The sequence below is a fragment of the Carcharodon carcharias genome, chromosome 10 (assembly GCF_017639515.1).
Source record: "Carcharodon carcharias isolate sCarCar2 chromosome 10, sCarCar2.pri, whole genome shotgun sequence".
In the NCBI taxonomy this organism is placed as follows: Eukaryota; Metazoa; Chordata; class Chondrichthyes; order Lamniformes; family Lamnidae; genus Carcharodon; species Carcharodon carcharias.
In genome coordinates, this window is record NC_054476.1 from 132,796,073 (window position 1) to 132,808,548 (window position 12,476).

A 12,476-nucleotide genomic window follows, 5' to 3' on the forward strand; every position below is an offset into this window, starting at 1 on the left:
CGCCCTGTCTGTGATGACCTTGGCAGGGCCCTGGCCTGCTTTGGGTGTCCTGCTGTGTGGCAGTGGCACCTTCCTTGGCCTGTGGAGCTGGAGCTGCGGAGGTCACAGGAAGAGGGGATTCGGATGGGCCACACACACCTGGGTGGATGGGCCCGGAGTATGCTCCTCCCTTGGGTGCCCAAGAGCCCCTGTCTGACTCCTTGAGGATAAAGAGTAGCTGGAGTGAGATCAGACTGCCCCACACTTCTCTCGCGTACACATTTTTGGAGGCTAACTATGGCATCAGCGATGGAGTTAAGCCTGTGCAGCAGTGCAGGAGTGACATCCTGGACCAAGGTCTTCATGGTGAGCGCCATCCTGCCAGTGTTGACCTCGGTGCGCTGCAATGCTGGCTCTAGAACCCCAGCCTGAAGACAGATGGACTCCTCCATTGTGCCTTGCAATCTGAAGAGTTTGTAACTCTTCGCTATGTCCCTGAGCTTGCCTTTGCAGCTCCAGCAACTGGAACATGACCGAGTCCAGAGGCTCATCATCTGACTCAGACTCAGCAAATTTCTGACCTCCAGCAGTCCTCCAGTTGCGGGGGATTTGGGAAGGCCCTGCCACTGCCTGCTGTGGATCAGGAAGTGCACTGGTGGAGGGTGTGGGTGAGCGCTGTGATGGGACTTTGAGGAGGGTGCCTTCAGATTCCTCTTCAGAGGTTTCTTCGGGGCTTGATTGGAGGCCCTGGGTCCCGGACTCCATTGGCTGTTTCCCAGATGTGCCTGTGGAAGCAAGGGGAGATAATTAGTGCATGGCAGTGGCCTGTGAAAGAGGACACATCACTCACAGCACAGTTGTCTGATGGATGTTGCACTGCTGGATCCTCACTTGGTAGAGCACTGCCGACCACACCATCAGCACAGGAATGGTCCAGATTCTCGCTGGCCAGCTGGATGGCCTCTGTTTTCAAGCATCTCTCCACCAGTCTGCTTCCTTTCGCTTGTTTTGTGTGCCAGCTTGTCCTGCATGAATAGAGTATGAGCAGGATGCCTGCGAGGCCAGATGATAAGCGTGCCTAGTATGTGTGGGTGGTGAGTGATGCAATGGATGTGATGAGGACAATGACAGTGAATGTGAGAGAGTGAATGGTGATGTCCCTTGAACTGGCAGTGAGAGAGAGTCCTGTGGATGTGTGATGGGTTTGTGAGTGTGTGAGTTGAGAGTGATGAAAAGAATGACTTACCCTGGCAGAACGTAGATCATTCATCCTCTTGCGGCACTGGGTGGCTGACCTCTTTTGCAGGGCATTGGCACTGACCACCACTGCCACTGCCTCCCAAGCCCGATTAATGATGTTGCTGCCGATCCTGCAGCCTGACTGGGGATAGAGGTCACCACAGTGAGCCTCCACCGCCTCTAAAAGGAGTTCGAGGGATGCGTCAATGAACCTGGGAGCTGCAGTCTTCTTGCCTTTCAGGGTCATGTCTTTCATGCAACAGTTGTGGGCTGGAGGTGTGCGAACGGCTGCAAGTTAAATATGGCGCCCAGAGTGGTGAAGCAACAGGGTGATGGCTTGGTGGGCGAATGAGAGCCCACCTGCTATGGAAAATGTGTGTTTCCTGGGAATGCTTAATTAATGCGGCAGGTTTGGGATGATACGGTATGAAAATCCACCATTGCAGCCAGCAGGTAAAACCTCGTTTCACACACCCGCTAGCGTACTTCGTACAAATCTGGGATGATCCTGCCCAATATTTCCAGATCCACACATGTTACTCTCCTGTAGAGTTGGGAGCGTTTTCAAAGGAGGTTGTTGTTTTTCCCTTCTTCTGTTCTCCTCACCCGATTCTTGTTCTCATCTAGTTCCACAGAGACTGACCTAAGGGACCATTCTTCACGTGTGAGCCCAATAAATGTCAGAAGGCAATTTAATCATGGAAAGCATCACAACCAAGCCCAGAGGTGACTGCACCCTTAGGTCCCAAACACTGTCACTTATCAGCAGGCGTGAGTCAAAGGGACATATTCAGGAGAGGTGCAGTTCTACGTGGGCGTAATGTGGGATTTAAGCAAATGGACTGCACAAAGGTTAAAAAAGATTCCTTTATTCCACTAGCATCAAAACTATCAAAACTGTCAAGGCAAAGCATAACTCTAAGAAACAACTATTTACAGAGAATATTCACTGCCGATACTTCACATCTCTGCCCTAGTCAGGGCCTCGGCTCCTCAGCTCCTCAGCACAGCACTCACCAGACATGTTCTGCCTTGTCCAGCCCCTGACAGCAGCTTTGCTCTCTTCTCTCTCCATGAGGCTTCTCAGGCTCAGAGGTGCTGACAATCAGTCTGACTCGGTCCCAATTCCTCTTCCTGGCTCTTCAGCCACCCTCAGGGGCTTCAGGCTGCCCTAGGCTCCTGCCATATTGCTACTCACAAGTCCTGGCTTTGTCTTGGCTGCTTTCTCCCTTGCCTCACAGCATCTGGCTCTGCCACTCAGCTTGTCAAAGACACTGCTCCATGCAGGGAGGGGCCCACGTGTGCCAACTGGTGCCCCGCTCCATTCTTTCCCCCACAATTGCCACCTGCAGCCAGAGGCCGCACTATATAGAATATTTGTACATCTGGGCCTAGCCATCGAGAAAAGGTAGAAATCAAGCAGCAATGATCTGAGGAGTAACTTCTGAGATTTCCAATTACCTCACTGACATCAGTGTGGTGGGTACTGAAAAATACCAAAGGACAAGAGAGATTTGTAAAGGACCAAACAGCACACAGAAATAACCTGAGGCATAGCAATGCACATCCTTTTTTAACAGTTGCAGAGATCAGTTGCTTGTCAAGTCTAAATCTCTGATAACAATGAGTGTCAGGTGAGTTTGGGAATAACTTACTTCAGGTACTTTAGAACTGCTGCCTTTTCTGTTTTTGCTGCCAGGAAGCCCACAGCCATTTGGAGCCACTTGCTGTTTCCAGACGGTGTTGTATCTTTTTTCATGCTGCTCATGTGCTTAGCACCATGAACAATATGATTCTACCCTTACCACAGGCAGTTACCTCACAGGGCCTTTAAATTGCCTTAAGATACAAAATGTGGCACCAAACATAGTTTAACACAGATTACACCAAACTGAATAAACCAGCATGAGGTTCCATCAATGCACTGTATGGGAGTGTGTCTGCTGAAGTGCTGGTTTATTTTTTAAAGAGCACTATTTATCAACAGCTAGGTGCATTAGCTGATGCTTTGAATGAAGGGTCTGTGACCGGAATCTTCTACTCTCGCTGGTGGTGAGGTTTGGAGGCAGAAAGGGCATGTAATCAACTCAGCTGCAAGTGGGCCTGTCACCCTGTAGCATAAGTAACAAGTGAGATTCCGCGGGCTGCTTATCACCTCAGGGCGGGGGCATCCTTCAATCAAAGGCACTCGGTGTCTAATTGAGCATTAGACATTGGGAAGGACGGGCCCATTGAGAGCTACCCTCCTGCCCCTGCCCCCATCTCCCCCATGATCCCTACCCCATGAAACCCTCCCCTCATGATACTTACCTGGAATTTGAGTCCTCTGTGATCCTGGGACCCCGGAGGTAGGGGTTGGGTGTGAGGGTGTGCTCCTGGCAGCATGACCACCTCAGTGGTGCTGCTGAGTGCCAGGGCTGCTGGCCTCAGAATGGCTGGCAGCTCTTGCTAGGCGGAACTTCTGTCCCGGGGCCTTCATTCAAGGGGAGGGCCTGCCAACGGACTCGCCACTGCCTGATTGGCTTGTGTTTGGCGGGCCTTCCCGCAAACAGCCACTCTCCAGATGGTAGGTGAGACTTTTGATGCCTGAACATGATTCTGCCCACATGCATTATCACACAAACAGCCATCCTCATACAATGAAATGTCAGACATAGAAAACAATATTTGCTTTTATTATGTACAAAATTTTATAGAGGGAAAGAAGAATACAAAGGTAATAACAACTATTCATTATAAAATCAAAATACTGCGGATGCAGGAAATCTGAAATAAAAACAGAAAATGCTGAAAATACTCAGCAAGTCTTGCAGCATCTGTGGAGAGAAAACTAGAGTTAATCAGTGGAATTTAACGTCCCTCCCGGAGGCAGGTTTGAAGGCCAGGGTGTGTTTGATAAGGTAGGAGGATGTGATGTGGACCAAGTTCTGGGAAGGAGGATGGATGGCAGGCACGTAAGGGTTGTATCTCACCACAGCTGGTATTCAACCAACAGTGGATAGGGAACTCGCCATCTGAGGAGGCCCACCCAGCAAACTCTGTCATGTTTTCCGGCAACCTAGCAGGGAAGCTGTGACAAAGATCAAATAGTGATCAGCTCATCAGTTAGGCTTGCGCAAGAAAAATGAGCCCTTAAATAAGGAATAGAAAGCTTACAGAATCATAGTCAGCATGGCTCCACATCGGGGGAAGAGGCAAGAAATTAAGACACATCATCAATCCTTTTTGAACAAATTCACAGTAGCGTCAATGAAGCAGCAGTCTATTACATGCTGAGTTCGCTCACAAAAACACAAGAAAACGGAGTAGGAGTGGACCACATAGCCCATCAAGCCTTCTGCACCATTCAATATGATTTTGGCTGATCATGGGCTTCAACTCCACTTTCCCATCCACTTCCCATATCCCTTAATTTCCTGAGAGACCAAAAATCTGTCCATCCCAGCCTTAAATGCATTCAATGATGGAAAATCCACAACCATTTGGGGTACAGAATTCCAACGATTCACAACCCTTTGAGTGAAGAAATTTCTCTACATCTCAGTCCAAAATGATTGATGCCTGCACTGTGCACCCCCACCATGTTTTATGTTCCCCGACCAGCGAAAACAATCTCTTAGCGTCTACAGTATTAACCCCCTTGAGAATTGTGTATTTTTCAATGATATCGCCTCTCATTCTTCTAAACTCCAAAGGATGTAAGCCCAATTTACTCAGCCTCTCAGCAGATGACAACCAACACTCTCATCCCAGTGACCAATTTAATGAAACTTCACTGTACTGCCTCCAATGCAAGTATGTCCTTTCTCAAATGTGGAGACCAAAACTGCACACGGTATTCCAGATGTGGTCTCACTAGAACCCTCTATAACTGTAGCAAGACTTCTTTATTCTTATGCTCCAGTCCTCTTGCAGTAAAGGCCAACATGCCATTTGGCTTCCTAATTGCTTGCTGCACCTGGTTGCTAATTTTCTGCATCCTTTGTACCAGCACACCAAAGTCTCTTTGAACAACACTTATAAGTTACTCATCTTTTAAAAAAATTCTGCTTTTTCACTCTTACGACCAAAATGAATAACTTCAAATTTCCCTATATTATATTCCATCTGTCATCTTGTTGCCCACTCACCTAACCTGCATATATCTCTTTGCAGCCTCTCTGTGTTCTCCTGACAGCTTACCTTTCCACCTGGTTTGGTATACATACATTACTCTCTGTCGCTTCATCTAAGCCATTAATTTAGATTGTAAATAGCTGAGGCACCAGTACTCCATTTACACTACCTGGCAACTTGAAAAAGCCCCATTTATGACAACTCTCTGCTTTCTATCTATTTCCAGTCCTCGATTCATGCTAATATATACCCCAACTCCAAGGGCCTTTATTTTGCCTATGAGCCTTTTGTGTGGTACCTTATTGAATGCCTTTTAGAAATCCAGATGTACTACATCTACTGGTTCCCTTCATCTACCCTACTAACTACATCCTCAAAAAACTCTAATAAATTTATCAAGATCTCTCTTTAGAATAAGCATGTTGACTTGCCCTAATAATACTATGCTTTTCTAAGTACACTGTTAAGACTTCCTTAATAATAGATTCCAGCATTTTTCCAACAACTGATGTTAGGCTAATTGATGTGTAGTTCACTGCTTTCTCACTCCTTCCTTACTTGAAAAGCAATGTAACATTTGCCAACTTGCAATCTCGTGGGAAGCTTCCTGAATCAAAGGAATTTTGGAAAATCATATTTAGTACATCAATTATCTCTACTGTTACCTCTTTTGGAATCTTAGAGTGTAGTCCATCAGGTCCCTGGGATTTATCTGATTTTAGTCCTTTTAATTTTTACACCACTTTACCTCTGCTGATAGTAATTTTCCCAAATTCATCACTCTTTTTAGCCCCTACATTATTGTCTATTTCTGGCACAAAACTTACGTCTTCTGCTATGAAAACAGACACAAAATACTTGTTCAATGCCTCCACCATTTTCTCATTCCGATGATAATTTCTCCCATCTTTGTTTCTAAGGGACCAACATTTACTTTAGCTACTCTCTTCCTTTTTTTATAAAAACTCTTACAATCTGTTTTTACATTCCTGGCTAGTTTATTCTCATTCTATTTTTTCCCTTTTTATCAACTTTTTGGTGGCCCTTTGCTGTTTTCTAAAACATTCCCAATCCTCAGATTTGCTACTGTGTTTTGCAATAAAATTATAAGCCTCTTCTTTTAATCCAATACTATTCTTAACTTCCTGAATGAGCCATGGATGTGTCCTTGCTGAGTTTCTGTTCTTCAGTAGAATGTATTTTTGCTAAACATTTTGAACTGTTACTCTAAATTTTTCTCACTCTTCATTTCCCTCCAAACCTTTTTGTTTATTTACCCAATTAGCCAGCTCTCCCCTCTTACCTATGTAATTGGCTTTGTTTAAGTTTAGGATTTTTGTTAGCGATTGAAATATGTCACTTTCAAATTTAACATGGAATTGAATGATATTATGGCCACTATTTCCCAGTGTAACTTTCACTGTGACATTACTAATTAATCCTGCTTCATTACACATTTCTAAATCTAAGATAGCTTTACCCCTAGTGGGTTTCACTACATACTGATCTAAGAAAGTGTCATGAAAACATTCTACAAACTCAGCTTCTAGATCATTCTTGCCAATTTGATTGTCCCATGAAGATTAAAGTCTCCCACAATTATTACATTTCCTTTGTTACAAGCACCCAATAATTTCTTGTGCCTAAGAGTACAACTACTTTAAACTACTTGCAACGTTTTCTGACTCTTGCTATTCCTAAATTCCACTCATACTGATTCTACTTCATTAGTATCCTTATGGTAGGGCTATCCCACCTCTTTTGCCATTCTTTCTGCTTTTCCAAAATATTGTGTACCCTAGAATATTTATTTCCTAACCTTGATTACCTTGTAGCCGTGTTTCTGTAACGGTGATTAGATCTAAGTCATTGACTTCTATTTGTGCCACTAATTTATATAAATTTACCATTATGCTGGTGGAAAACATGTCGAACATGCCTGGACAAGTGTGACATGCAGAAGTTGAGACTTATCATTAGGGCCTTGTTTAGATTGTTAATATCCAAGGTGAAGAAAATGCTGGAGCCCTACAGCTACTGGACCTTGGAGGAACATGGACATCGCATGCTGGATGGACCTTCATGCACATGGCTCCACCACGAAGCAGCTCATGGAAGGTGGGAGGTCTCCTTTGATGTCTCAGGTCTGCTTCAGAATATCACAGTTTTGGCCATGAGCTGCTATGAATGGTCGATAAAGTGGGGGGAAGAGGAAGGTCTAGGTGTGAGTGGGAGTGGAAATTGTGCTGGGAGGTGGTGAGGTTGTAGAGTGGGTAACGAAGGTGCGCGGTTGGGGGGGGAGTGAGATTGACAGGGGGAAGGAGGCTGTGCAGGGGAGGAGGGAATATGGTGGGAGCAGGGAGTATAGGGGGGAGGGGGATGTAATGGTGGAGAATACTGAAAAGGGGGAGGAAGATGTAAGGGAGGAAGTTTGGAAGGGGTAAGGTGTCCAAGTGGAGGATTGAGTAAGCATGGGGGGTTGTCCAGGTGAATGTGCAAGGCTGGGGTCTGTGGACTCAATGACTGCCTTCTCAGGAGTAAACCGAGGGTAGGTATGGTAGGAGGGAATGGTGAGTGTGAGAGGGGGCAGAGAGAGCTGGTAGGGTGGAAGGGTGAGGGTGCATCAGTAATGGTAGAAGGGACGGGGAGGGTGGTCAGTGGGAACTCGGAGGCAGATACGCACCCTGGGGTTGGAAGGAGGAGGTTAGGGAGGTGAATGTGGATGGGAGTGGGATTCTCAGGAAGGTAGGGAAAATGCATGTTCACCTGGACATCCTGGAATGACGGAGGTTCAGGTTGGTAGGTGACAGTGGGGAGGTGGAAGGTGATTCCAGGAGGTTCCAAGTGATGGGGAAAAAGACATGGGTGTCTGGGGGAAGGGAAAGACAGGGGAGCTAATGATGAACTTGACAATTAACATTTTGCAGAAATAGACAATGAGCTAGTTGGATGGGCACAGGTGCTGCCTGTGATCAGTGGGTGGGTGGAGATGCAGGTCAGCTCAGATGGGCAACTGAAAGAGAACCGAGAACCCCAGCAGGCACCATTGAAAATGCTCAGGACATTAAGAGGAGTGTGATGGATGAAGGCTTCACGTGCATGGGAGAAAGCTTGCACAAGGCTCTGAAATGCCCTGCCACACACACACACTTCTCCTGCCAGAGTCACTCGTGGTCCGGCTGCGTACAGCTGAACTGCTAGTGGTGTGGGGTGGGCGGGGGGGGGATGTTGCAAGGATGCAGGGGGAGGACTCGTAAAGCCTGTCAATCAAGCTAAAAGACAACATTATTCAGTGAAAGTAAACATATTTTCAGATTATAAAGTGACAAAATGTTTCACTTGTGATCAGAATTTCTTAACTTTCTAGGCCTACTACATCTTCTGGGTGCTGCCCTGACACCTGCAGCAGGGGTGGAGACAGCCTGTGCAATGGTTGGCCCCATTGCCTCTGATAACCTCAGCGTGGGTCCTCTGGAGAGCCGAGGCCTTGAGGGCCCCGGTTTGCTTTAGCTATCCAGTGCAGTGACGGAGGACGAGGTTGAGGCAGGCACAGGCAAAGGGGATTTGGAGGAAGTCTTTTGAGGTTCCTAAGTGGATGACCCAGGGGTACCTAGCTGCTGCTCCTCCTCCCTTTGGGTACCCGAGGGCCCCGGCCTGACCCCTTGAGGGGAAAGTGCACCTGGAGGGATATTGAGGTGACCTGTTTCCCTCTTGCGTTGCCACTGCAGGAACTCACCCATGGCTACCGCGGTGGAGTGCAGATCTGTACATGTCTCTGTGTTCCGTTGGACCAGGGTCCCCATGACATCCACCATCCTTCCCATGGAGACCTTCATGAGCGTACATGTGGGCAGCACTTCATCAGAGAGCAGGTAGATGCGATCCTCTGACTCACATGCCACTTTATTGTGGGCTTCCAACAGTTCTGTGTGATGTTCCCCTGCCTTCTGCTGACTCTCCACGATGAGTTGGAAGGCCACTCGGACCTCATAGATACCTGTTCCCCGGCAGTCCTCTGAGTTCCGGGGAGCTCGGCTGAACCTGCCTTCTCATGCTGCGGAGACGTGTCCATGCAGTGATCACTGGATTGTGAACCCACCTGTTCTAGATCTAGGTCCAACTGAGGTGTTTGTCTCTGCGCTGGTGGATGGTGGGGATAAGTGCTGTGACAGGTCTTCCAGGCTGCTTTTTTCCAGCTCCTCAATGGAAGAGGTATCCTCTTGGCTGGAGGTGAGGACCTGGATGCAGTTGAGGGACTGGCTGACTGAGGGTGTCGGTCGCTTGGCAGAGCTCCCTGTGAACCAAAGTAGAGACAATTAGTGCATGGCAGCAGAGTGAAAAGCAGGAGAGAGAGCACTCACAGTTGCATTGAGAGGGATGATGTGGCGCAGGATCCTCACATGGGTGTTTGCTGTTAACCTCACCATTGTCATGAGCATGGTCCACGTCCTCACCAGTCAGCATGATGGCACGCTCCTCAAAGTGAGTGAGGGGCCTAGTGTAGGCCACTCCACCCCCAACCTGGGACCTCTCCCTGCTGTTGTGAGCCAGCTTCTCCTGCATGAAAACAGATGGAGAGAGTGTGAGCAGGATACATGGCACTGTGTGGAATGTTTGTGTGGTGAGTGGAGCCAGGGACAGGATGAGGACGCGAGCTCCAGTGGCTATGTGCCTGATGAAGATGTGATGGTGTGTGTGAGAGTTAGTGGTGTTGCCCCTTGAGGTGTGAGATCCCTGTGGATGTGAGATGGGTTTGGGAGTGTGTGAGTTGAGAGTGATGAGGTGGTTGACTTACCCTGGTGGAATGAATGAGAGCATTCACCCTCTTCCTGCACTGGATGGCTGACCTCCTCTGTGCTCTGGTGGCACTGGCCGCCACTGTCACCAGCTCCCAAGCTGGATTGGTGACTCTGGTGGACATCCTGTGGCCAGAGCAGGGGTAGAGGACATTGCGGCGGCCTTCCACTGCACCTAGCAGGTCCCCCAGAGAGGCGTTACTAAATTTGGGGGCTGCCATCTTTGCTGTCACCTGGAGCAGCCCTGGTCTGTCGACAGGAAGTAGGCATGTGCTCTGGTGTGCTTTAAATATGGCGCCCAGAATGAGGAAGCGCTGAGGTCATGGTGTGATGGGAAAATCTGAGCCTATCTGTCAGCAACCTGGAGTGCTTCCTGTGAATGCAGTATTAATGAGGCAGGACGAGTCAGGAAGGGGAGGATACAACATGAAATCCTGCCATTGCGGACAATGGGTAAAACAGCTTTTTTCACACCCGCTAGTGCACTTAGACATCAAGGTGTATGGGGAGAGAGCGGGAGTACGGTGTTGAGATAGAGGATCAGCCATGATCATATTGAATAGCAGAGCAGGCTCGAAGATCCAAATGACCTACTCCTGCTTCAATTTTTCTATGTTTCTAAGTTAGTGCAAATCTGGGAAAATTCCGCTTAGAGTTAACGTTTTGAGTTGCATATGACTCATTGGCTCAGAAGAAAAGTCATGTTTAACTGGAAACATTAGCTCTGTTTCTTGTGCCACAAATGCTGCCAGATCTGCTGATATTTTCTCGCACTTTCTGTTTTTACAACAAAAACCTGCCTGAGAAAACTCAACAAATTCAGCGCTTTGACTGAATCCTGTTTAAAGTAATCCCAATCCCAATCCTAGGATGGGGCCTTTATTCATTCCTGGGCAGGACCGGCTTAAACCTGCCATTCAACTTAGCATACTAGTTTCCTGACGCAAAACTGGCAGGTTGTGATTCAGAAAAGTCAAGGCAGCATGGGAAGGGGCAATCTGTCCACTCTGTGCAAATGGCCTATTAATAAGTTTGCTGTCAGCTTGTTAAAGGACCAGTTTTGTAAGTTCATTCTAAGGAGTGGGTTCAATGCACCATGAGAAGCACGACAAGGGGGAGTAGGCAGTGAGGCAGCAGGGAGCCTGCTGGAATGGTGGAACACAAGCAAGAGATAGCATTGATGAGCGAAGCCAAAGAAAAGGCTGTCATTCAAATGCAACCTTCTCAGTGAGAAGAATTATCTATCATATCTCTGCACTCTTGACAAGGGCATTTTGGAACATCTGGGATTAGAAGGGTTGGTGAGAGGGGTCAGCAGGACAGATCCCTCTGCTAATGGACGGTTCATGCTCGTAACAGTGGTAGAAACGTTTTACATTCCATTGCCAACCAGGGAAGGGCACTGAACTTGCTCTGATCAGAATTAAAGAGCAGCATCTGTCAGAGCACAGGCAGACCCCTGGGCATTGGGGTAAAGGGCTGAGGAAGAAGGGTCAGGAAGGCTCCAGAGCCTGCACCTTACACAATCTTCACCAGCGCACTCTGTAACTCTGACAACCCTCACTTTGCATTATTTTTTATATTCATTCATGGGATATGGATGTTGCTGGCTAAGCCAGCATTTATTGCTCATCCCTTATTTTCCTTGTTAAGAGGGCATTTAAGAGTCAACCACATTGCTGTGGGTCTGGAGGCACATGTAGGCCAGACCAGTTAAGGATAGCAGGTTTCCTATGGAAACATACAAGTCAGCCTTAATCAACAAATTCCATTGCTTTATTGCTTAATGTTTAACTAGAATTTATATTATTAACACCAAATCAACCCACAAAGTGCCTTACCTGTGCTCATAGCCACTCTTATGAGGTGCTGCTCCTGAGGATGAGATGCAGGCAGATCGCTTGCTATTACCTGTCTGGGATCGAGATGCGCATGACAGTTTGGCCTTGGCATGAAGGTGCTGGCAGGGGGTGGTGGCACCTCCAACGGTTGTTGCATCTACATCACTGCGGGTACAGTTCTGGAACAAAGCGTGACTCCACAGATGCTTCGCCCATTGGAGGGGGCGGCCAAGGTGGATGAGAATGACAGAGCTTCATGAGGGGTGACCCCCTTATCACCATCAATTGTCCCATCAGCCTCTCATGGCACCCTTAATCGCTGAAGGGAACCACCAGCTGGGCCACTGCTGGCATCCACTCCATGCTTCAGTGCACCATTTGCAACACGGACTGATCAATGCTACCAAACAATGCATGTCAGTGACGCCTCTCTGAGAAATGCTACATATTTTCTGAGGGTTAAAGATTCACCTATTTTCTGCCCTTTCACCTTTTTGCAGTTCAG